The sequence below is a fragment of the Myotis yumanensis genome, unplaced genomic scaffold (genome assembly GCF_028538775.1).
Source record: "Myotis yumanensis isolate MYYU_CA2020_CCGP unplaced genomic scaffold, mMyoYum1.0.hap1 SCAF_5, whole genome shotgun sequence".
Lineage (NCBI taxonomy): Eukaryota > Metazoa > Chordata > Mammalia > Chiroptera > Vespertilionidae > Myotis > Myotis yumanensis.
The window spans coordinates 53,633,306-53,657,416 of record NW_027223756.1 but is presented as its reverse complement, the minus strand read 5'-3'; the positions used below and the strand labels follow the sequence as shown (position 1 = coordinate 53,657,416).

General features: G+C 43.7%; 1 long non-coding RNA gene across 1 annotated transcript in view; it reads right to left on the bottom strand.

Annotated features, from left to right (window-relative positions):
• The window catches only part of LOC139010613 (uncharacterized), a 166,024-nt gene that overhangs the window by 136,654 nt on the left and 5,259 nt on the right, over nt 1-24,111 (bottom strand). The window lies entirely within an intron of this gene.

The window sequence follows — 24,111 nt, the reverse complement described above, 5'->3', positions numbered from 1 at the left end:
ATCATTTGCCTGTTCTGTGGCTCATGATGACTTTGGGTAATCCTATCTAATAAAAGACAAAAAGGGTAATTAACCATACCTCCGCTACGCTTCCCATTGGCTAATCAGGGCGATGTGCAAATTAACTGCCAACAAAGATGGCGGCTGGCAGCCACGCAGCTGAAGCGAGCAGGAGGCTTGCTTGCTCCAGTGATGGAGGAAGCTAAGGTTCCCTGCCTGCCGTGGCCCGGCTCTGAGCCTGAAAGCAACAATGTTTTAATTATAGAAGGTAAATAAATCCCAGAATAAAAAAAAAAAAGAAAAAAAGGAGAGGCTGGGAGCTTCAGTTGCTGGCCAGCCTGAAAATGGCCCTCAGCCCCCTCACCCAGACTGGCCAGGCACCCCAGTGGGGACCCCCACCCTATAAAGGGTGTGGTCAGCCTGAAAACAGCCATCAGCCCCTCATCCAGGCTGGCCAGGCACCCCAGTGGGGACCCCAACCCTGAAGGGGGTGTGACCATCAGCCCCTCACCCAGGCTGGCCAGGCACCCAAGCAGGACCACCACCCTGATCCGGGACACCCTTCAAGGCAAACCAGCTGGCCCCCACCCGTGCACCAGGCCTCTATCCTATATAGTAAAAGGGTAATATGCAAACTGACTAACAGCAGAAAGACTGGGAATGACTGGTCACTATGACACACACTGACCACCAGGGGACAGACGCTCAATGCAGGAGCTGCCCTCTTGTGGTCAGTGCGCTCCCACATAGGGGAGCTCTGCTCACCCACAAGCCAGGCTGAAGGCTGCCAGTACAGCAGTGGTGGTGGGAGCCTCTCCTGCCTCCTCAGCAGCGCTAAGGATGTCTGACTGCAGCTTAGGTCTGCTCCCCGCTGGCAAGTGGGCATCCCCCGAGGGCTGCAGGGCTGCCAGAGGGATGTCTGATTGCCATCTTAGGCTCAATCCCCCGGGGAGCAGGCCTAAGCCAGTAGGTGGTCATCTCCTGAGGGGTCTCAGATTGCGAGAGGGCACAGGCCGGGCTGAGAGACCTCCCCCCCCCCCCGAGTGCACAAATTTTTGTGCACTGGGCCTCTAGTGATATATAATGGCATAAATAAAATTATAATAATGTGAAGGGTTTGGGATGGGAAAGGGGCACTTCATGTCTCTACTTTGATAGAATGATTCTTGACTGATGTAAAATGCCCAGATACAAAGAAGAATTAATGACCCTGCCTCATATCATGTACATAAAGGTATCTAATTATACCCAAAGCAGCTTTATTGTTTGCTTTTCTTTTTGGTAGGTATATGGGTCTTGTTAGGGTTATCTCTTTTGGGTTTTAAAATTTAAAGTTAAAATTAATTAAACACAAACACACCTTTTATATAGTTCCACACAATGTAAGAAATGTAAATGTGTTTTTTATGGTAAATACGTTTTTAAAAGTTGCTGAAAGGCAGTGACTACCTGATTTCTGTACAGATTTGCAAAATGCAATATGTAAAGATGATAATTCATATAGAGATATGGCTTAATGTGTTTGTCTTTAGGTCCTGAATTTTGGCTCAATTCTCAGTTGCTATCCTACTAATTGAGAACAATGGGGTATTATCAAATGACAGTTTAGTTGAATCCACCAGCTACTTATTTAGCTCATTGTAATTTGGTCTGAGCTCAGCTGAGCAATTGTTGTGAAGGCAGTTGGGGTCCATCATGAGTCTGTGGTCAGCTCTAGATCAGTTTCAAGTCATATCAGAAGCTTCAGGGAAGTTCTTGACCTTGGCAGGGCTCTCTCACATTTGGGATCACTAGTCGGGTAAATGAGCCAACTTAGTTCTATGCTTCTGGTCTCTCAACCCTTGTTTACCTGATAGAGGAAAGGGTCCCAAGAAAGAAAAGCCTGCAAAGTTTCTTAAGGCCTAGGCTCAGCACTGCCTAGTAATCATTTTTGCCCCATTACACTGGTCAGGTGACAAGGTGAGTGCTGATTAAAGGGGTGGGGATATGTACTCTACCTCTTGATGAACAGATCTGCAAGATCACGTTGTTAAGAGGTTGGGTACAGGGGAGAATGACAAGGATACAATCAGGCTCAGTGTAGTGCTTGGCTGTAGTGAAAAGGTGTTTGACTAGCTAATCCTATATAATAAAGAGGTGATATGCAAATTGACCCTCATGCCCTCGCACCACAAGATGACCGCCCCCAAGTCATCACAAGATGGCTACCCCCACGTTGTCACAAGATGGCCAGCAGGGTAGGGCAGTTGGGGGGGACCAGGCCTGCAGGGGAGCAGTTAGGTGTCAATCAGGCCAGCAGGGGAGCAGTTAGGAGGTGATCAGGCTGGCAGGCAGAAGTGGTTAGGGGCAATCAGGCAGGCAGGCAGGCGAGTGGTTAGGAGCCAGCAGCCCCGGATTGTGAGGGGAGGGATGTTCGACTGTCAGCAGATTGGAGAGGGTGCAGGCTGGGCTGAGGGACACCCTTCTCCAGTGCACGAATTTTCTGCACCGGGCCTCTAGTTCATTCAAAAAATGTAAATGACCCTACTACCCTAGGATTACCTAATTAACTAGGTGATCTGGACTAAGTAAATTCTTCACTCCTATTAAAGTGAATTCTTTAATTCTTCACTCTTATTTTATACTAGAGGCCCAGTGCATGAAAATTCATGCACTGTAGGTGGGGGTCCCTCAGCCCAGCCTGCCCCCTCTCATAGTCCAGGAGCCCTTAGGGGCAAGAGGTGACCCAGCAATCAGGGGAAGGCAATGCCCCCATCACACCTCTGGTGCTGCCACTGCTGGCAGCGCAAGCCTTGGCCAGCCCTGGTTACCTGTGCCTCGGGCCAGCCCTGGGCGGCTGGGCGGCTGTCAGCCAAGGCTTGCCTGAACCTTGGGCCAGCCCTGGGTGGCCGGGGGGCTGAGGGGACTCGGAGACTCCAGAGGCAGGCATGTAGCAAGCCTGCCACCCCAGCAGGACTGAGTGGACTGGGCACCTCCATCTTGTGGCTGTGGGTGCCACCATCTTTGCAATGGCATGAGAGTCAATTAGCATATTTCCTCTTTACTAGATAGGATATTCTGAAATTTATAAATATATCTACACTAATAAAAGAGAAACATGCAAATTGGTGTCACTCCGCTACCCTCCCCATTGGCTAATCAGGGCGATATGCAAATTAACTGCCAGCCAAGATGGCGGCCGGCAGCCAGGCAGCTTGAAGCTAACAGGAGGCTTGCTTGCTTCAGTGACAGAGGACTCCAACGTTCCCCGCCTGCCTTGCCTGCCTCTGAGCTTGCAGTTTGAAACATTGTTACAAATATAGAAGCTAAACAAAACCCCAGAAACCTACTTTCAGCCAGCCGGGATCTCAGAGCTGGAGTTGAAACAGTGTTTCAATTATAGAATCCAAACAAACCAGATACCTGCTTTCAGCAGCTGAGGCCTAAGAGCTGGAGCCAAGCCTCAGAGCTAAAGCTGGCCCAGAATTAAAAAAAAAAAAAAAAAAAGAAAAAAGGAGCGGTTGGGAGCTTCAGTCACCCACCAGCCTGAAAACAGCCCTCAGCCCCTCACCCAGACTGGCCAGACACCCCAGTGGGGACCTGAACCAAGACACCCTTCAGGGCAAACCAGCCAGCCCCCACCCATGCACCAGGCCTCTATCCTATATAGTAAAAGAGTAATATGCCTCCCAGCACCGGAATCAGTGGAGCCGCAAGGCCTCCCGGCACCTGGATCAGTGTGACAGGGGGCAGCGCCCAAACCCCCTGATCGCCCTGCGGCTCTGTGTGTGACAAGGAGCAGGGCCACAACCTCTCTATTCACCCTGCTCTGTTCATGACAGGGGAAGGCGCCCCAACCCCCTGATCAGCCCTGCTCTGTTCCTGATGGGGGGAGCTCCCCAATCCCCTGATCACCCTGCGGCTCTGTGTGTGACAGGGGGCGACGTCCCAACCCCCTGATCGGCCCTGCTCTGTGTGTGACAGGGTGTGGCGCCCCAACCCCCCCTCCCCCACGGGCCCTGCTCTGTGTGTGATGGGGTAGAGCCATAACCTCCCCATCGGCCCTGCCCTGAGTGTGACAGAGACGGTGCCCCAACCCCCTGATCGGCCCTGCTCTGTGTGTGACAGGGGGCAGTGCCCCAACTCCCCTATTGGCCCTACTCTGTGAGTGACAGGGGGGAGCTCCTTAACCCCCTGATCAGCTCTACTCTGTGCATGACAGGGGGGAGCTCCCCAACCCCCTGATGGGCCCTGCTCTGTACATGACAGGGGGGTGCTCCCCAACCCCCTGATTGACCCTGCTCTGTGCGTGACAGGGTACGGAGCCCCAACCCCCCTGATGGGCCCTGCTCTGTGAGTGACAGGGGGCAGCACCCCAACCCCATGATTGGCCCTGCTCTGTGCGTGACGGGGTGGTGTCGCAACCTCCATCAACCCTGCCTTGAGTGTGACAGGGGGCAGTGCCCCAACCCCCCAATCGGCCTTACCCTGAGCGTGACTGAGGGTGGCATCACAACCTCCTGATCCGCCCTGCTCTGTGCATGACAGGGGGCGGTGCCCCAACTCCCCAATCAGCCCTGCTCTGAGCCTGACCAGGGGCTGCACCTAGGGATTGGGCGTTCCCTCTGCCACCCGGGAGCAGGCCTAAGCCAGCAGGTTGTTATCTCCCGAGGGGTCCCAGACTGCGAGAGGGCACAGGCTGGGCTGAGGGACCCCCCCTACCCCCCAAGTGCACAAATTTTTGTGCACCGGGCCTCTAGTATACATATAAATTTATATATTCTGATATTCTTTACTCCTACTTTACAAACACAATACAGAGGTGAAATCTTAGAGAAAATGTATAGTCATTTAAATTCCATTTTCTTAGACTTTGGGCAGCTGGGCATTTACTTAAACACTAGAGACCTGATGCATGAATTCATGCACAGGTGGTGTCCCTCAGGGTAGCCTGCAAGGATCAGACCCCAACTCGTGCACCCAGCCTCACAGCCCCGCAGCCCTGCCTGGCACCCCACCATGGCCTGGCACTGCCCCCTCACCTGCTCCACCATCCTACCTGTGGGGTGATCAATCGGGGCCGGCCCCCTGCCCAGCTCCCTCAGTGCCTGGGAGCCAGGTGGTAGCTCCACCTTCCACCGCTGCTGCTGGTTGCCTTCTACAGGGTGATTGGTAGGGCGATCAACCCCCGCTCACACCCGCCTTGGCCTGCTGCCACCCACTCACCTGCTCCACCATCCCACCACAGTCCTGCTCTCATAGGAGCCCATCAGAGCCGGCAGCACCTCCACTGCCGCCCGATGCCCGCCATGTTCTGCACCACCCCCCTGGTGGTCAGCTCACTTCATAGCGAGCGCTCAAACTCCCTCTCAAATGACAGCCCGAGGGGACAATTTGCATATTAGGCTTTTATTATATAGGATTGCCTATGGGGTTGTTTTATGATTTCCTGGAGGTAGTTCAGAGAGAGCAGCAGCAGTGTTCGATATGATATGAATTTGGTGCTAGAAATGTCTAGGTAGACAGCCTCATAAGAACCACCCAGCTTCTTCCTAGATGGTGGTCCAATCATCTTTATCAACCAGAGGTTGAAAGAATTAAAGTAGCTTCAAAAAAACTTTATTATCCCTGTAATAATGGGACCTTTAATTCTTCATTCTGTAGTTTATATCTAAAATGCTGTTTGAAATGACTATTTCATTAAGTGCTCTATGATAAGCAGTTTATTCAGGATTGGCTTTTGAATTATTTTTATTCACATTCATATGATGAGAAAGATAAACTTGAACTCGATTTTTAAGAATCTATTTCTGTATCATATAACTTTATGCATCCTATTTTTGCCTATAGAAATGTCAAACCGGTGATATAATAACACAAGTGTCTATTTACCTGCTATTTGAAAATGCTGTATTCCTTTCACTTTTTGTACAAAAATATGAAATGTACTTTTCTAAGTAGCTTGTCTTATATCCTTGTCATTTTTGAAATCTCACTCTATGGAGTTTTTTGGATTTTTTTAGTTTATTTGTTTGTTTGGTTGTTTTATATACTTATTTTTTATATTCAGATTTAGATCTAATGATGTTGAATTCAAAAGCCAGATTTCTTACCAAGATATTCAGGTATGAAGAGATATAATGACCTTTGTTTGACTTTTTTGATAGACACTGAATTATAAATTAGGAATGGAGAGTAGCTGTTTGCTTGGGCTGTAATTAGCATCTCACTTATTGCCTAGTTGTCTTAATAATTAAATGCCATCTAATTTAATATAAGAAGTTGGCAAACTAGCTGCTGATTTATGAATGTCCTGAACTATTTCACCTTTAATAATGATAGTATAATAAATTGTATTTATGTTATAGCTAAACTTGAATTACTTTTACTGTATTTGAAAATAGTTGCACTCCATCAGATATGTAATGTTACCCAAGAAAGAAACAATAGAAAATCAACTATAAAACAAAACTATGACTTAAGATTTGAACATTTATGTATGCATGTATCTACAATACAGCTTTTAAAAAGCAGTTTAGCCCTAACCAGTTTGTCTCAGTGGATAGAGAGCGTCGGCCTGCAGACTCAAGGGTCCCAGGTTCAATTCCGATCAAGGGCATGTACCTTGATTACAGGCACATCCCCAAGTAGGGGGTGTGCAGGAGGCAGCTGATCAATGTTTCTCTCTCATCGATGTTTCTAACTCTCTATCCCTCTCCCTTCCTTTTTGTAAAAAATCAATAATATATATATATATATATTTTAAAAGCAGTTTAATTTTCCTTATCTGTTTACATACAGTATATTTTAAGAAAAAAGCAAAGGATTTATTTCAAAGCAATATTGTCTCAAATGTAATCCTTAAAGTTACTTTTTAAGAAATATTTATTGATTGATTTCAGAGAGGGAGAGAGAGAGAGAAACATTAATGATAAGAGAGAATCATTGATCGGCACACCCCCTATTGAGGATGGAACCAGCAACCTGGGCATGTGCCCTGACTGGGAATGGAACCATGACCTCCTGGTTCATAGGTCGATGCTCAACCACTGAACCACACTGGTGGGGCAAAGTTAACTTTTAATATAGGAAGCATTGTTTTTCATCCTTGTAAGTTTTTTTAGGAAGTAAAGTCTCAGAATAAAATTAGAACTTTCTAAGAATTGTTACTAATCAAAAACTAAAGTGATATGGGGAACTTGAGCTCAGTATAATCATTTTCTCCTTTTTTTAAAATTAAAAAGCTGGATCTATTCAGCAGACCAAAACACTTCTGGAAATTGGGGGGTTGGAGGAGAAGTGTTGGAGTAGGGAAGAAGGAAGGTGTTAGAAATGGTAATGCAATGTAAGCAAAGGTAATCCAACTAAAGAAATTAATTCCTTCAATTTACAAATAATGGTGTTCAGACTTTTATTTCTAAGGAAGAATTCATATTCTGGCTTGAAGACAATAGGAATGATTAACTACAGTGATAAAAATCATGCTCCACTCCAAATCTAAGTAACTGTTCCTCACAATTCAAACCTCATATTGACAGGATATTATTTGATCTGTGACGTAAAAGTACTTAATATATTTGTGATGACTCTGAATTTTATTCTTTGAAATTTACTTTTTGTTTTTATGGCATAAAAATCTCTTACAGAACACAACTTCAAGTCAACATAAAATATGCAGATTTCTAAATCCCAGAGATAAGCCAACTAAACAATCACAATGACTTTGAACTCTTCATCTCAAAGATGCATTGGGTGCATGTTTTATAAATTGAAATAATAAATAATAGATTGGGTCTAAAAGTAATTTGTGTTTTTGCTGAGCCATCTACTCCCAAAATACCTGGATTCTGAGTCTTTAATATATTATACTATGAATTTTATTCCTATCTCAATAGCAAGACTTTTGTAGTATTTTGTTTCTTTTAAATTTTTTGTCTTTTTTTTTTCCTGTCAGCTAAAATAGATTCCTCTTCATTCAGAACACATAAAAGTGAAGAAGAGGAGGTTAGAAATTATATAACATTGGACTCCATCCAATCCAGGTTGTTGACCACTCTGATTTATTAAAATATGGAGTTTTCATTCAAAAGAAGTAATTCCTTAGCTCAACTAAATTGTGTAAGAAAAAAAAAATTATAAAGGCCAAGGGAGACATCTGCCCTGTCTCCTCATTCTGACTGGGCCCTTTTCTCAGCCAGCATGCAGTGCTATAATTTGCTGCAATGAAGGCGGGCAGGCATTCTTTTTGGACTTTGCTAGATTGGGAAACTGGCAAATATCCTTTTGTTTTCTGATGCTGTGATAGAAATATACAGACATGCTAACCACCCTTATTGTTTGTGCCTAACGTTTAAATTCTTATATATCACACTTGAATAAGAAGAGATTCAGAATATTATTGAAGAGTAAAGGTTCTGTGACTCAGTGAATCCTTGTTTCTTAGATTCACTACATGGAATGTGGACTACCAGCTGTGGCCTTCTCTCATTGAGTGATGTTTGACATCCTCAGGGTTCTGTCTACACCCACTCATCTGACAGTGGTTATAAACATTTGTTGGTTTGAATTCTATGAGTCTATATATTATCTTTGCAAACGTATTGCTAGCCTTAGGTGACTAAGGACCACATATCTAATACATATTTGTGTTTCTTACTCTGTATATCCTATGTGTATGCTGATTGGTTTTGAAACCAATAGAATGTTTTGCTATATTTTTACAAATCAGTTCTATTGAAATGTTATGCTTATAGAAAGGCTTTTAGTTCTTGAATTCATTGTAAATAAATCCCAGGTCCATTCTCTTCACTTTCAAGTAGAACCTCTGGATATGTTTAATTTGGAATGGAAAGAGAAAGATTGCTTAGGGCATAATTTCCAAAAATGTGTTCCTCTGTCAGATGTTAGTAGATGTTATTTTTAGGGTTCCATAGTCAAATGCATTTGTGAAATGGAATATTGAAATTAGTTAAAACAGGTTTCTTTATGGAAAGACTGCTCTGGAAACTTAATATGCTAATGAGCATTTATATATCCTTGAGAGAGTGATAAAGTATGTGGTTTCCTACCTAGTTAACCATAAAAATCGTGATTTTGAAGAGCGGCTCATATGGCTACTTTTCTGCAAAACACAGTTACTGAAAACCTGATCTAGGAAACAAGACAAGAAAGGCTATTAAGTAAATATATACAGCAAGAAGAAGAGAGCTCAAAGATGGCAAAAGTGATATTTGGATCCCAGAGCTGGTATGTCGTGATATTTAGGTTCTTATGCTGCAGTGACAAAACCCCCAATATATTAGTGACTTAAACCAGTGATCATGCCTCACGTTGGTCAGAGGATGGCTGTGTGCACTGCTCCACATTGCCTTCATTCAGACGGGCAGCTAGAAGAGCCTCCACAGAACTAGAATGTCACAGGTCACCATGGCAGTGGAAAGTCACATGCACACTATTAAAAGTACCTGCTAAGAAGTGACCTATACAACTTCTGCTCACATTCCATTGGTCAAAGCATGTTACATGGCCATGCCTAACTCAAAGGACATAGGAAGTATAGTGCTATCATGTGTCTAAGAGAAGAAAACCCAAATATTCATGTGGATGTTCCTAATGACTACATAGGTGATGTGCCTTCCCACATCCAGTGACTCATCATTGCAGGCCAGGGCCCTCACCCCAACTCAGGACAATTCTGAGGGGCAATCCTAGTTTCACAGGCTTTCAGAGGGGTTGACTGAGGCCTTTATTAAGACTATATCATGGCCCAAACTCTCCCTCCATCCAGTCCTGCTGTCTTCACTTCCTTTCTGCAAGATTTTCCCAAAAGCACTTTCACAAGAACCTCCTGCTTGGTAATCTCTGTCTCAGAAGCTGTGTTATGGGGAACCCAGGGTGTTATACTATACAACATATGTCCTTGCATAATATGAAATCTTGTTTTGTGTGGTTTAAACTTTATGTAAGAGGAATTGTACAATTTGCTTTCTTGCCTTCAAATTATATTTTTTTGGTTTATTCGTGTTTATTTATGTAGTTCTACTTTGTTTATTTTAACTGGATTTTGGAAAATACCACAATTTACTTATCTATTACCCTATTAATGAGAATTTGGGTTTTTTCTAATTTTTCACACTTATAATTTTGCTGAGTTTTTTTGTACATATCTACCTGTTCACATATACCAGTATAAGTCTCCCTAATATATGTACACACACACACATACACACATACACACACACACATCTAAACACTTGAAATAAAAATAGCACATATATACTCTTTACATTCTTAATTTTATTAGATGTGTTTCCCTGAATACTGATAGAGTTAAATATAAATGGCCATTTTTATTTTACTTTTCTGTGAATTGCCTATTCATCTCCTTGCCCAGGTTTTTTTTTTTATTATTGAACTTATCTTTTTCTAATTGAGCTTTAAAAATGTATATTCTTGATACCATTCTTTGTCAGATATATGGTTAGAAATATTTTCTCCAAGTTTGTGACTTGCCTTATAAGCCTCAAATTTTAATGCAGTCAACTTTATTCAGCATTCTTCCCTTTATTGCTTATCATTCTCTGTGTTATTTGGAAAAATTTTTCCTACCCCAAGTCTTGAAAATATTCTGTATTTTCTTGAAAATATTATGGTTTTTGCTTTTTACATTTGAGCTGTTAATCGACCTGAAATTCATTTTATTTTGTATATGATGTAACGGATATACTTCTTTTTCATGTGGTCAGTTGTCCCAGCACCATTTTTTTCCCAACACTAATTTGTAATGTTATTTCTCTCTGCTTGGTTGTCTCTCTCTCTCTCTCTCTCTCTCTCTCTCTCTCTCTCTCTCTCTGTTTTAATTCTGTTAATTAGTCTGTTTGTCTTTATCTGCACTCTCATTTTGATTTAATTACTATGGCCTTATAATAAATCTTGACATCTGAAAAGTCAAGTTCCTTTCCTTTATTCCTCTTTATAATCATCTTGGCTATTCTCATCCTTTGATCTTGCCTATTCTCAAACTAACTTTCATCAAATAAAATTCTCTGTTAGGATTTTAGTTGGAATTGCATCAGATTTTTATATATTAATTTGGGGATAATTAATACCTTTATGATATGAATATTTTCATTTATGAGAATGGTATATCTCTAGAGAGATTCATTTTTACCATATACATGTCCAAATTCCACTTTTTCAATATCATGATACACTCAAGGGATCATGAAAGTGAAGGAGCAGGCTACTCATGTTTTCTCTTTAAGTATACATAGATTAAATTCAGCACAAATGTGATTTGAAATAAGTGAAGTGCTTTGAGAATGACTGATGCCACACTATAGGAGCTATGTAGCAGCATCTGAAATTATAAAAAAGACTGGGAAATCTAACAACGGAAGTACAGTTATTAGATTCAAGAGATTGAGAAAAATGCCTTAAACATTCGGTGGGAAAGAAAAAGTGAAAAGATTGGTCTTTGCTACTGGGAGTCATAAAGGTTGGTAGACTAATATCCATTCATTCATTCATTCATTATTAAACAAATATTCTGTACCCACTGTTTTCCAGGCAATGTTCTAGCATTGAGGAAAGCATAGGAAACCAAAGTCCCACCCGTTGTGAATCCACTTGGGGGAGGAACTTCTTAAACACTTGCTAAGTACTGAGCACCCAGTGTGTCAAATCTATAAAATCACTCCTTCAGTCCTCAAGGTGCTTATGAGAAGATTAACCATCATAAAAATCACTAGAGCAATAATTGGTGTTATGTGACATGGCACAAACGATAGAAGATAATTGGAGAGTGATTGATAGCTCTAACAGTTCCTGGAGGAACTGTGCCTTGTGCTAGAATTTGAGGACAAGTAGGATTTGGTAGGTAAAGAGGAGAATGGAGAGTTTTTTAGGTAAGGACAACAGCATAACAACAAGCAGTGAGATGAGACTCCACGTGCTGTGGGTAGACAGAGAGGAACTCTGGAAAAGTGAATCATGTTGGGTAAGAGGAAGTGAGATCCAATAAATCAATTGAGACCAGATAATGGAAGCGTTTGTTCACTAGCAGAAGACTATTCTCTCCTGTCTTCCTCTTCCTTCTCCTACTTTTAACCGTACAGCAGAGAATTGATAAAGAGGAAGCACTGGAAGTGAAAAGACAGGGGATGAAAACAGTTACTTTGAGCCTGACACAGCATGAGCGTCTCTGAAGTAGAAGACAGCATAATCCCTGTGTCATGAAACTTACCATCAAGGTGGAAAAGCAAGACTAATGTGATTAATACTAAACTAATGATCACTTGTAACCCAAATGTCTGCTGGGACCTCCTGCCCCCTGGCTTGAATCCCCAGGTGCAGACCTGGTTGAATTTGAAAACTCTTCTCATGCTTCCTGCAAATACCCAGGAGCTATATCTTTCATGGTTACTCTCTCTGGCACCTGCATATATTGGGTTGCTTCTGTTTTTCCCCTTGATAATCTATACCCAAATCTCTATCCCTTCACCGATTTCCAGGAAATATATATATATATATATATATATATATATATATATATATATTTATATATTTATACTATCCATGGATTCTATGACTTTATTTCAATTTCCTGAGTAATTGAGGATCCTGGAGGATGATCACATTGGCTTATACACAACCTTCTTCTGCTTCACGGCTCTGCTGTCCCCTCTCTCACCTCCTCACTTCTCCTTTTCCAAATTGCTTGCAAGAGCCTCATATTATGCCCTCTTTTTAATGTAGACCAATTTAATTCCCCTTCAATCCTCACCCCAAACTGTCCATACTCAAACAAATCAAGGTGCTAACAAACAAATGGGAAGATGCTGTTTCTTAAAGATAGTTAAGTTTGTAAGTAATAAAGAAAGCAAAAAATTCTCTAACACAAAAAGCACATAAGAGAACAAACCAAAGCAGAAAAATAAATATGTTTCAGACAGCATGGTAAAAGATGGGGATATAAGGGCTACAATAGTTCAGAGAAGAAAAAGATCAATCAAGAAGGTTTTAATAGAGGAGATAGATCTTGAATTGGACCCTGGAGAAAGGCTAGAATTAGTATTGCAGGGAGAGGAGGCAGGAGGTCATTCAAGGTAAGGAAATAACTAAGAAAACCACAGAGGAAAGAATGAGCCTGGTGTCTGGGAGAAGGCAGCTCTCCACTGAGAATTTAGAAGCAAGATAAGGCTGACTGGGTGCTGGAAATGCTATATTGTCAGACTCAAGGGTTTGGACTTAATTCAATAAAAATCAAAAGGAGCTCTAACAAATATGCTTTGAAAGGCAGGGGATGAGGGAAGCTTTAAGGGTGATTTCTCAGAAATAAGAGCCAGTGGTTCAAATACCATCAGAATTATCCCTGTGTTTCTGACCTCTGCTTCTTTCTATAGATTGGCTTCTTCTCCTGAAAATTCAAGCTTTCTCTACTCAGGGACTGTGGTGATTCAGCAGATTTCTAGCTTACCATCCATGGAGAAAAGGCTCTTACCTTTTGCTCCAGCTCCAAATATCCCAGAGAAAGATGTGGGTTGGCTGGAGTCCAGTGCCCATGCCTAGAACCAGCTCTGTGGTCAGGAAGGTATGGTTGTGGAAGAAGATGGAAGTTTCTAATGGACCACATAATAAAGCATGGCCAGATTTGGGAAATGGAGAAGATAGGGAGTAAAGAAGGGAATGAGGTATAGACATCACCACTGGGACAGAGTTGTGAGTGAGAAAGCAAATACAGTTTGTTCTAAAATTGAACTAACTCACTGGCAATTCTTATTGAAAATTGATTTACTTTTTAGCAAGCACTTATTCATAATCTACTATTCTTAAGTTTTTATTATCTCTCTCTCTCTTTTTCTCACTTTATTCTAATTTAAGTCATTAGCCAGTATTTAGTGTCCTAAGCCATCTTAAATTCTTTTAGGAAAAAAATAGAAAAAAATTAAATCAACTACTTAACAACTGTTATGAGCCAATTATTATGTTAAGATATAGTTCCTGCTTTCAAAGAGCTCTTCATCTAGGGGTAAATATATTATGTACACTAATTGTTATTACAGTGAATAGAAAATGATAACTGCCCCTAAAGAGGTATAAATAAAATGTGTTGAGTTCAGAGTTTATCTTACTGTAAGAACTAGTATTATTGAACCTATATATTGAAGTAGAATAGAATAGATTAAACTAAGACCTGAAGATATGGTAATGAAAGACTCTATTCTCTGTAGGAAGGAGCAGCTTTCGACCAGGTTAGCAAGGGAGTAATAAAGAGCAGAATGTGTTGAGGAAATAATTTAAACCTGACCCTAAAAGGGGAGTGGTGTGAGAGAAGAGAAAGCCTTCCAAATCTGTACCCAGCTAGTGAGGTAGCCTTGGAAAGGTGGCAAAGGGATACAGCTGAAATTTTTATAGAAAAACTAGGGGCCCAGTGCATGAATTTGTGCATCTTGAAAAGAACTGTGGGCGGCAAGGCTGGAGTGGGCACAGGGGCAGGTCTTGGCCCATCCTCCATGTCGCCTCTGCCCAGCCCCTCCCACCATGGCCCTCGGGGCTGACAGCCACCACTTGCACCTGCTGATGGCGCTGAATGATCAGGATTGGCACTGTGCACCAGCAGCGGGTGCAAGTGGTGGCTCTGGTGCCGGCAGTGGGTATGAGCGCCGGGTGGGACTGTGGTGCATGGGAGCAAAGAATTTTCAGTAACAACCAGAGGCTTGCCCCGATGACAGCGGCTGGCACCCTGCCTTGGTCTGGCGCCCCTGCTCACCTGCTCTACCAACCATCCTGCCACAGCCAACTCCCGCCATGTTCCATGTGCACCCCCTGGTGGTCAGCTCACATCATAGCAACAGGTTATTCAGTTGTTCGGTTGTTCCGCCGTTCGGTCTATTTGCATATTGGCCTTTTATTATATAGGAGGATATATGGGACATCGTGTCAAGGTAGTAGAGGAGCATCTAAGATGGAGAAGCAAAAGAGACAATGAGGTTTTTGAGGGTGAGGGAGCAGGGGAATGAGCAGTGCCTGGGAAAGATTTATATGACACTAGAGGCCCGATGCATGAAATTCATGCAAGGGTAGGCCTTTGCGGCCCCAGCTGCCTCGGCCCTTGCAGCCCTGGCTGCCTTGTGTCCCTGTGGCCCTGCCCCTCGCCCACTGGTAGTTCTGGAAGGTTGTTCTGCTGTCCAGTCTAATTAGCATATTAGCTCTTTATTATATAGGACTAGAGGCCCAGTGCACAAAAATTTGTGCACTCGGGGGGAAGGAGGGGTCCCTCAGCCTGGCCTGTGCCCTCTCGCAGTCTGGGAACCCTCGGGAGATAACGACCTGCTGGCTTAGGCCTGCTCCCGGGTGGCAGAGGGCAGGCCCAATCCCTAGGTGCAGCCCCTGGTCGGGCTCAGAGCAGGGCCGATTGGGGAGTTGGGGCACCGCTCCCTGTCACACTCAAGGTAGGGTCGATGGGGAGGTTGCGGTGCCACCCCCTGTCACGCACAGAGCAGGGCCAATCAGGGGGTTGTGGCACTGCCCCCTGTCAATCACAGAGCAGGGCCCATCAGGGGGGTTGGGGCTCCGTACCCTGTCACGCACAGGCAGGGTCGATCAGGGGGTTAGGGAGCTCCCCCCTGTCATGCACAGAGCAGGGCCCATCAGGGGGTTGGGGCGCCGCACCCTGTCACACTCAGGGCAGGGCCGATGGGGAGGTTATGGCTCTACCCCGTCACACACAGAGCAGGCCCCGTGGAGGGGGGTTGGGGCACTGCACCCTGTCACACAGAGCCGCAGGGCGATCAGCGGGTTGGGGAGCTCCCCCCTATCAGGCACAGAGCAGGGCTGATAGGGAGGTTGTGGCCCCGCCCCCTGTCACACACAGAGCCGCAGGGTGATCAGGGGGTTTGGGTGCTGCCCCCTGTCACGCTGATCCCGGTGCTGGGAGGCATATTACCCTTTTACTATATAGGATACAGGCCTGGTGCATGGTTGGGGGCCGGCTGGTTTGCCCTGAAGGGTGTCCTGGATCAGGGTGGGGGTCCCCACTGGGGTGCCTGGCCAGCCTGGATGAGGGGATGATGGCAGTTTGCAGCTGGTCACACACCCTTCAGGTTGGGGGTCCCCACTGGGGTGCCTGGCCAGTCTGGGTGAGTGGCTGAGGGCTGTTTTCAGGCTGGCGGGTGACTGAAGCTCCCAACCACTCCTTTTTTTCTTTTTTTCTTTTTATTCTGGGCCAGCTTTAGCTCTGAGGCTTGGCTCCAGCTCTTAGGCCTCGGCTGCTGAAAGCAGGTATCTGGTTTGTTTGGGTTCTATAATCGAAACACTGTTTCAACTCCAGCTCTAAGATCCCGGCTGGCTGAAAGCAGGTTTCTGGGGTTTTGTTTAGCTTCTATATTTGTAACAATGTTTCAAACTGCAAGCTCAGAGGCCGACAGTGGCAGGCGGGGAACGTTGAAGTCCTCTGTCACTGAAGCAAGCAAGCTTCATGTTCGCTTCAAGCTGCCTGGCTTCTGGCCGCTATCTTAGTTGGCAGTTAATTTGCATATCGCCCTGATTAGCCAATGGGAAGGGTAGCGGTGTGACACCAATTTGCATGTTTCTCTTTTATTAGTGTAGACTAGAGGCCCGGTGCACAAAAATTTGTGCACTCGGGGGGAAGGGGGGATCCCTCAGCCCAGCCTGTGCCCTCTCGCAGTCTGGGACCCCTCAGGAGATAACGACCTGCTGGCTTAGGCCTGCTCCCGGGTGGCAGAGGGCAGGCCCAATCCCTAGGTGCAGCCCCTGGTCGGGCTCAGAGCAGGGCCGATTGGGGAGTTGGGGCGCCGCCCCCTGTCATGCACAGAGCAGGGCGGATCGGGAGGTTGCAATGCCACCCTCAGTCACGCTCAGGGTAGGGCCTATTGGGGGGTTTGGGCACCGCCCCCTGTCACACTCAAGGCAGGGTCGATGGGGAGGTTGCGGCCCCACCCCCTGTCATGCACAGAGCAGGGTTGATCAGGGGGTTGGGGAGGTCCCCCCTGTCACGCACAAAGCAGGGCCCATTAAGGGGTTGAGGAGCTACCCCCTGTCACGCACAGAGCAGGGCTGATCAGGGGGTTGAGGAGCTCCCCCCTGTCACTCACAGAGTAGGGCCGATAGGGGAGTTGGGGCACCGCCCCCTGTCCCACACAGAGCAGGGCAGATCAGGGGGTTGGGGCGCCACATCCTGTCACACTCAGGGCAGGGCCGATAGGGAGATTATGGCTCTACCCAGTCACACACAGAGCAGGGCCCATGGGGGGGCGGTTGGGGTGCCCTCCTCTATCACCCACAGAGCAGGGCTGATCAGGGGGTTGGGGCGCCGCCACTGTCACACTCAGGGCAGGGCCGATGTGGAGGTTATGGCTCTACCCCGTCACACACAGAGCAGGGCCCGTGGAGGGGGGTTGGGGCGCTGCACCCTGTCACATACAGAGCAGGGCGGATCAGGGGGTTGGGGTGCTGCACCCTGTCACACACAGAGCTGCAGGGAGATCAGCGGGTTGGGGAGCTCCCCCCTATCAGGCACAGAGCAGGGCTGATCAGGGGGTTGGGGCACCTTCCCCTGTCACACACAGAGCAGGGCGGATAGGGAGGTTGTGGCCCCACCCCATGTCACACACAGAGCCGCAGGGCGATCAGGGGGTTTGGGCACTGGCCCCTGTCACAATGATCCCGGTGCTGGGAGGCCTCGCGGCTCCGCTGATCCCGGTGCTGGGAGGCATATTACCCTTTTACTATATAGGATAGAGGACTGGTGCACGGGTGGGGGTCGGCTGGTTTGCCCTGAAGGGTGTCCTGGATCAGGGTGGGGGTCCCCACTGGGGTGCCTGGCCAGTCTGGGTGAGGGGCTGAGGGCCGTTTTCAGGCTGGCGGGTGACTGAAGCTCCCAACCACTCCTTTTTTTTCTTTTTTCTTTTATTCTGGGCCAGCTTTAGCTCTGAGGCTTGGCTCCAACTCTTAGGCCTTGGCTGCTGAAAGCAGGTTTCTGGCCTTTGTTTACCTTCTGTATTTGAAACAATTTTGCGGTCCTGCTGGCTGAAGCCTGGCTGACTAAAGCAGGTTTCTGGGGTTTGGTTTAGCTTCTATATTTGTTACAATGTTTCTTAGAGTTGCAGCTCTGAGGCCGGCAAGGCAGGCAGGGAAGCTTGGCTTCCTCCGTCACTGAAGCAAGCAAGCCTCCTTGTTCGCATCAGCTGCCTGGCTGCTGGCCGCCATCTTGGTTGGCAGTTAATTTGCATATCGCCCTGATTAGCCAATGGGAAGGGTAGCGGAGGTACGGCTAATTACCATGTTTCTCTTTTATTAGATAGGATAGTAAAGATCATCCTCACAATGAGAAGTGATCACCTCCCATTCCCAGAGACCCCAGAGTCTAATCCTAATTCCATGGAAGACTTGGGAGAAGAGATGAGCATCTTCTCCTCCCACACTAACCCTTTTCAGGGTTGGTAGTGCCTCTTTGTGGCTCAGGGAACCCACAAGTCATAAAACCTTTGAGAGGCCCTTGCCCCCTTAAGATATAGATAAGAGTTTTTTAAACCCATAGTTCACCTTTTTTGCAAATCCAAAGATGTTTGGAAGGCTTACTTTGGTTCCCAGATCTCATTTAGTAACATTGCCATGTGGATGGTCCCTGTTGCACAAAATGTCAGCTCAGGTAGGGAACTTATTCGCTAACTGCTCTCACATGGTGTCGGAGTTTACAATAGACTTTACTGAAGGTTTGGGGAATGAAAGGGAGTTCATATAACAGAAAACAGATTCAAATAGGAGTTTAGACATATCTGTATTTTAAAAACCTTCAACCATCTCATTACTAAGGATTTTTCAGAGGTTACTTTTCCTCATAGTGCCTAGCAGTGCACTATCTAGAAAGCTCCTCCCGCCACCATCCCATATTGCCTCTTTCACTTCATCCATCTAGAATTTCCTCCCAAGATGTTTAAAGTCTTTCCACTCTATCATATAGAGCAGTGTTTCTCAGTCAGGGGTGATTTTGCTCCCCAAGGGTGATTTGGCAAGTCTGGAGACATTTTTGGTTTTCACAGCTTGTCGGTGGGGAGTGTGGTCATCACAGGCACCTAGTGACTTGAGGCTGGAGATGCTGCTAACAATCCTAAATGCACGGGAGAGCCCACCCCAACAAAGAACTATATGATCCAAAATGCCAATAGAGCAAAAGTTGAGAAACCATGATATACAGTAAGTCAGCTCTCCTGAGCTTCCACACTTCTTGATCCAAGTAGACATTTTTGTATGTCCATAACCTATAAGGCAGTTCCCTCTGTTATATTGAAGGGGCTACCAATTGCTGTTACAGCACATGGGAGCAACAGAGGTCCTGGAATTCCTTTTAACAGGAGCTGCCCTTCTTAGAAAAAGTTGTGGTTCTGAGTAGGATTTTTCCTTAATACATATAAAGTTCTCGTCCATACTCAACTCTACTTACTTTGCCAGAAGGAGAGAGAGGGAAAGAGGAGAATGTAAATAGTGTGGGAGATTCTGTCCCACATTCCACTGAGCATATGCCCCAGGGAGCGCAGGAAGAGAGATGTGAATCTCACGTTCCCTCAGTTGGTCTCGATTCCTGAATCGCTCTCATAGTATGAGCATCTCACCATGCAGAGTGTGATTCAAGTGTTTAAAGATACATTTTTTTTTTTTACAACATGGCCCCTAAATGCAAGCCAACTACTTCATCAGGTGTTTAACTGAGAAAACAGCAATCTGTTCCTAGGCTGGAGGAAAAAAACTAGCTGAGTTGGACCATATATCAGCCTCAAATGTGCATGCAAATGGTCATGCATATTGTACTTTAAGTGAGAATTAAGGGATTTTTTTTTTCCTGAGGAAATTTCTGACTTTATATGACTTTTCACCTTGTTCATTGACTTCAGAACCAAACTCTATGTAAAATGCAATGCCACATTGGGAGGGGGGAGTAAAGGTGTTGGAATATAACTTGGAGGGAAGTTAAAGGTTGGGATGGTGAGAAGAAAGAAAAGAAAAGAAGAAATGGTGAGTGAAGGTCAGAAAGCAATGAAGACCAAGAGGGCATGTAGTTTCTCTGTCCATTTTCAGGGACATCTATTTGATAATTGATGAGAAGCGTTTACTAATTTTATAAAAGGAAAGCTGTGTCATAGAGAGCTTAGTTTGTTGCAATATTGATCTTTAAGTTACATTACTATGCTCTGTAGGACTAAGATCTGTAAACTTACAATGTAATATCTCTTGAATTTTTAATTTTCCTTTCTTGTGTGCCTAATTTAAAATTTTGCCATATTTGCCCTTTAATTGAATAAGTTATGTGTTAGCTCATGTTTTTTAATTTTAAAAGTCACCAGTTTATATGGCATAAACTCTTAACAATTTGTTTAAATATTAAATAGCATGTAACAATGGCAACTCTCACAGGTGTGCCTTTGAAGTGTACGTTTATATTGAGTGTCCCAGTAGCGTTGTGTGTGTGCAAACAGAGAGGTTGAAAAATAGGTGCCACTCAGTATTCTATCTTTACTGGTGTTCATTCTGCCAATGGCACACCCCCAATAATTTCAAATAGAGACTGTTCTTCTAGTTGGTAAGATGGGATGGGGAAAAGGAAAATTAACTCATCAATATTGCATGGGTCAAATTTTTATGTAAGATTTTGAAATATAAATTGTATAGTAATCATTTCAGAAATTCCCTTTTTAATTAAATACAGTATTTTCACAATTGTGCCATGGTGCCTGGCATAGCTTTCTAACTTGGGGACCTTCTGAATAATGCACTAAATAAAGGCAAAATTGTTCTCTACTAAGTACTACTTTCAACACATAAAATTTTATAATGATTTTCTTTTATTTGGACACAAATTAAGGATATGGATATTTTCTCTGGACCAAATTGCTACCCTTTATTGTCAAGACTTTAGTCCAGCACTCCTATAAAGTCAACTTTATGAAAAGCAGTCTAGAATGAAGAATCACAGAAATTAAATACTGGATTGGAAATATTGGAATTTTGGAAAGGGTAGAGGGATGGAAGAGAGTTACCTACTATGTTTTAGTTAACTTACACAATAACACTATGAGAAAAAGTATTATTTGGATTCCAGAGAATGAACATATTAAAGTCAAATTTATAAATGCTTGAGACAAAGTTTGAATCTGGTTCTATGGCATTCTACAGTTCCTATCCTTTTCTCTACAACATTCTGCTCAGCTACCTACTAGTAAACTCCATAATGAATTCAGTAAAACTCTACATTCAAACTGTACTATAATACTATTCACAGAAATTTACATTCTGTCCAAATACTTATATTCTGTATAATCTAAATTAATTGAGGCAAGACACGCAAATATCATGAGATGTACACAGTTAAGATTTATTTCTCATATTATAGTCCAATGTAGTTCAGGTAACTTTCCTTGGTAGCTTTCCTCCAAGAGGTGACTCTGGGATCCAGTCTCCTTCCTAAACGTCAGGCCCCCTAGGCTTTCAAGGGAAGAGAGAGCTTGGACAATCACTGAGGGGGATTACAACAGTGGAACACATCACCCCCACTGCACTGGGATCCTGATCCAGTCATATGGACTCAGCCTAAATGAAAGGGAGGCTAAGATATGTAGCTTTCCTGTGTCCTGGGAAAGAGAAAAATAAAATCAGATTTGGAGAACCCATAGCCTTGTCTCTTAAATTTCACTTAAAGGAATTTACTTCTTCAAGTAGCAAAAAGACCTTATAAATAGTATGAAAAGGTCCAGGTCAGGTTTATGCCATGAGCACTAGGTTACAGTAGGGGGGATGGAACTGTGCCACAAGGGTGGCATGTTTTGTGATGGGAGGCTTGAGATAGATGAAGAAATTGTGCCTGAATATTAGTGGAAGGAAGCCAAGGCAGACAGTTCTGAATATCAAATAGCCCAGTTAGAAAAATACAAAAAAGGGAGAGGTGATCCAATAAGGTCAGATGCCAAGTGCATGGAGAGCAGGGAAGAATATAGGTAGAGAAATGGGTAGGAGGAAGTGGTTTAGAATTAAGAGTATGTAAAAATAGCATAGCTAATATTTGTTATTTACTATAAACCAGTCATCATTCAGGTTGTTAAGCCCTATGAGGTAAGTTGTTATATCTCATTTTGTAGAAGATGAAACTGAGGTCCAGAGTTTATGTAATTTACCCACAGTCACACAGCTACTCCAAGGCAGAGCTGGGGTCCAAATCCGGGCTAAGCCTGGCTCCAGACTCTGCTTTTAACCTTTATATTTTACTGCCACTCTAACCGACAAATGCTGCTGAATTTCCTCTTTTGTATGATACCTGGTTCATGACGTAGAGGCAACTATTCAATAGAAAATGTAAAAGGCTAGATGTCAAAGTTCCAATGTACTTTATCAACCATTAATTCATCAGGCTATATTGGGCCTTTCTTCCTGATCTCATTTCCTCTTTGTAAAATAATTATTTAAAAGGCCAAACAAAACTGATAGATACTTTACTACATTGCCCAGCTTACAGACCCCTGCCCTTGCTATTCCTGATCAGAGGAAACCCTAATTACAAATTCCTCCAGAGTAAGAAGTTCACAACTTGCTTTGTAATCTGTCTCAACATTTTACAATCTGTAAGTAGGGTTGATAGATATATGACATCTGGAATGTATGGAAAATCTGGAATTCTTCATCAAAATTCCAGGAAGGCCAGTAAATTCTAAATAGCATATGAACCCCAAATGGCAAAATGAATGCCTTCTGCAGACCCTCTACACTTATCTTATATAGAAGTTGACAAATCAACCTGGGTATTGTCTCATTCTTCATTTAATCCATCCCACATACAGAATTTTTGCAAATTGGAGGAAAAGAAACTACTACTTTTATTGTAGGAATCCTTCTTTCTTGGCTCTTTGTGGTCTGAACATGTCTCAAACAAATTTTGAATAGTTCCTGAAAGCAGAGATAATGCTGATAAAGTTTAATGACCTGTTTGGCAGCATTGACCAATCAGGCATGGGTATCAGCCAATCAGAAAGAACAGGGCTGTCAGTCCTGCCCTTAAGGAAAGTGTGCTCTGCACATTCCCCGTGTGCTGACACACCAATGGCCACATACTAGCTCTCTCTCTGTATTAGGCATAGGTTAAGAGCTGAGCTTTATTGGCCTTCTATGCAATAGTATTACTTGCATTTCAAAATCTGTTCATTTATCTCACATGAATAAAATTCTTGTTATATTTTAACATTTTTTGAGATTGTTTTATATCCAATATGTTTCTTCTAGCTTTAAAAGATCATTAATTGTAAAAAAAATGTGCTTTTGTATGAAATTAAAACAACAAAATGTAAGTTACATTTATGAATGTATAAGGAGAATCCCAAGACTTGAGGTATTATTTGGTCCTTTATACAAGCAAGCAATCTCTACTGTCATCATCCAGCAGCAGGCTAACTCTACTCAGCCTCCACTTAGAGGACATGGTTCCACCACATTCATGGCCAAGGCCATTAAAAAGCATTTTTTTAAAGTAATGAACTAATTTAAATGGAAACATGTCTACTTGTTTTGATAAAATATTAAAGTCTAGCTATAATTAGCACTAAGCACTTCAAAATAGATTGTGGTTTAAATATTAATAACTGATGTGGATATACTTTCCACATAGGAGGTGTTTTATACATGTTTCATTTTTATATGTGGATATTTAATGTCAAAATTTTATGCACTAAGAAAACCATATAATGCTCTGTGAAAAACTGCCAACACCAAAAGATTTGCATCTAGCAGGGGTTTGTGCTGGGAAAGGAGATCTAACCTCAATTTTTTCCTAAAATTTCATGTCTGATGAAAAAAGCCCTACAAGGCAATTGAAAATGCTTCATATTGAAAGAGCTAATAATTGGTGCCCCCAAAAGGATTAGAAGAGACAAATGCAATATAATAAAAATATCATTTGATATAAGAATGCATTAATTCCCCACTGTGCCAGCTCGATGAAGTGGGAAATACTCAGCTGCCTTTGTTGGGACAAACTCAAAAATTGGATTAGGACCTTGAAATGAGCAGATGACCTCCGGATAAGATGATTCAGTAGCTTCTTTAATATTATACCATCACTCTACTTCCCTTGAA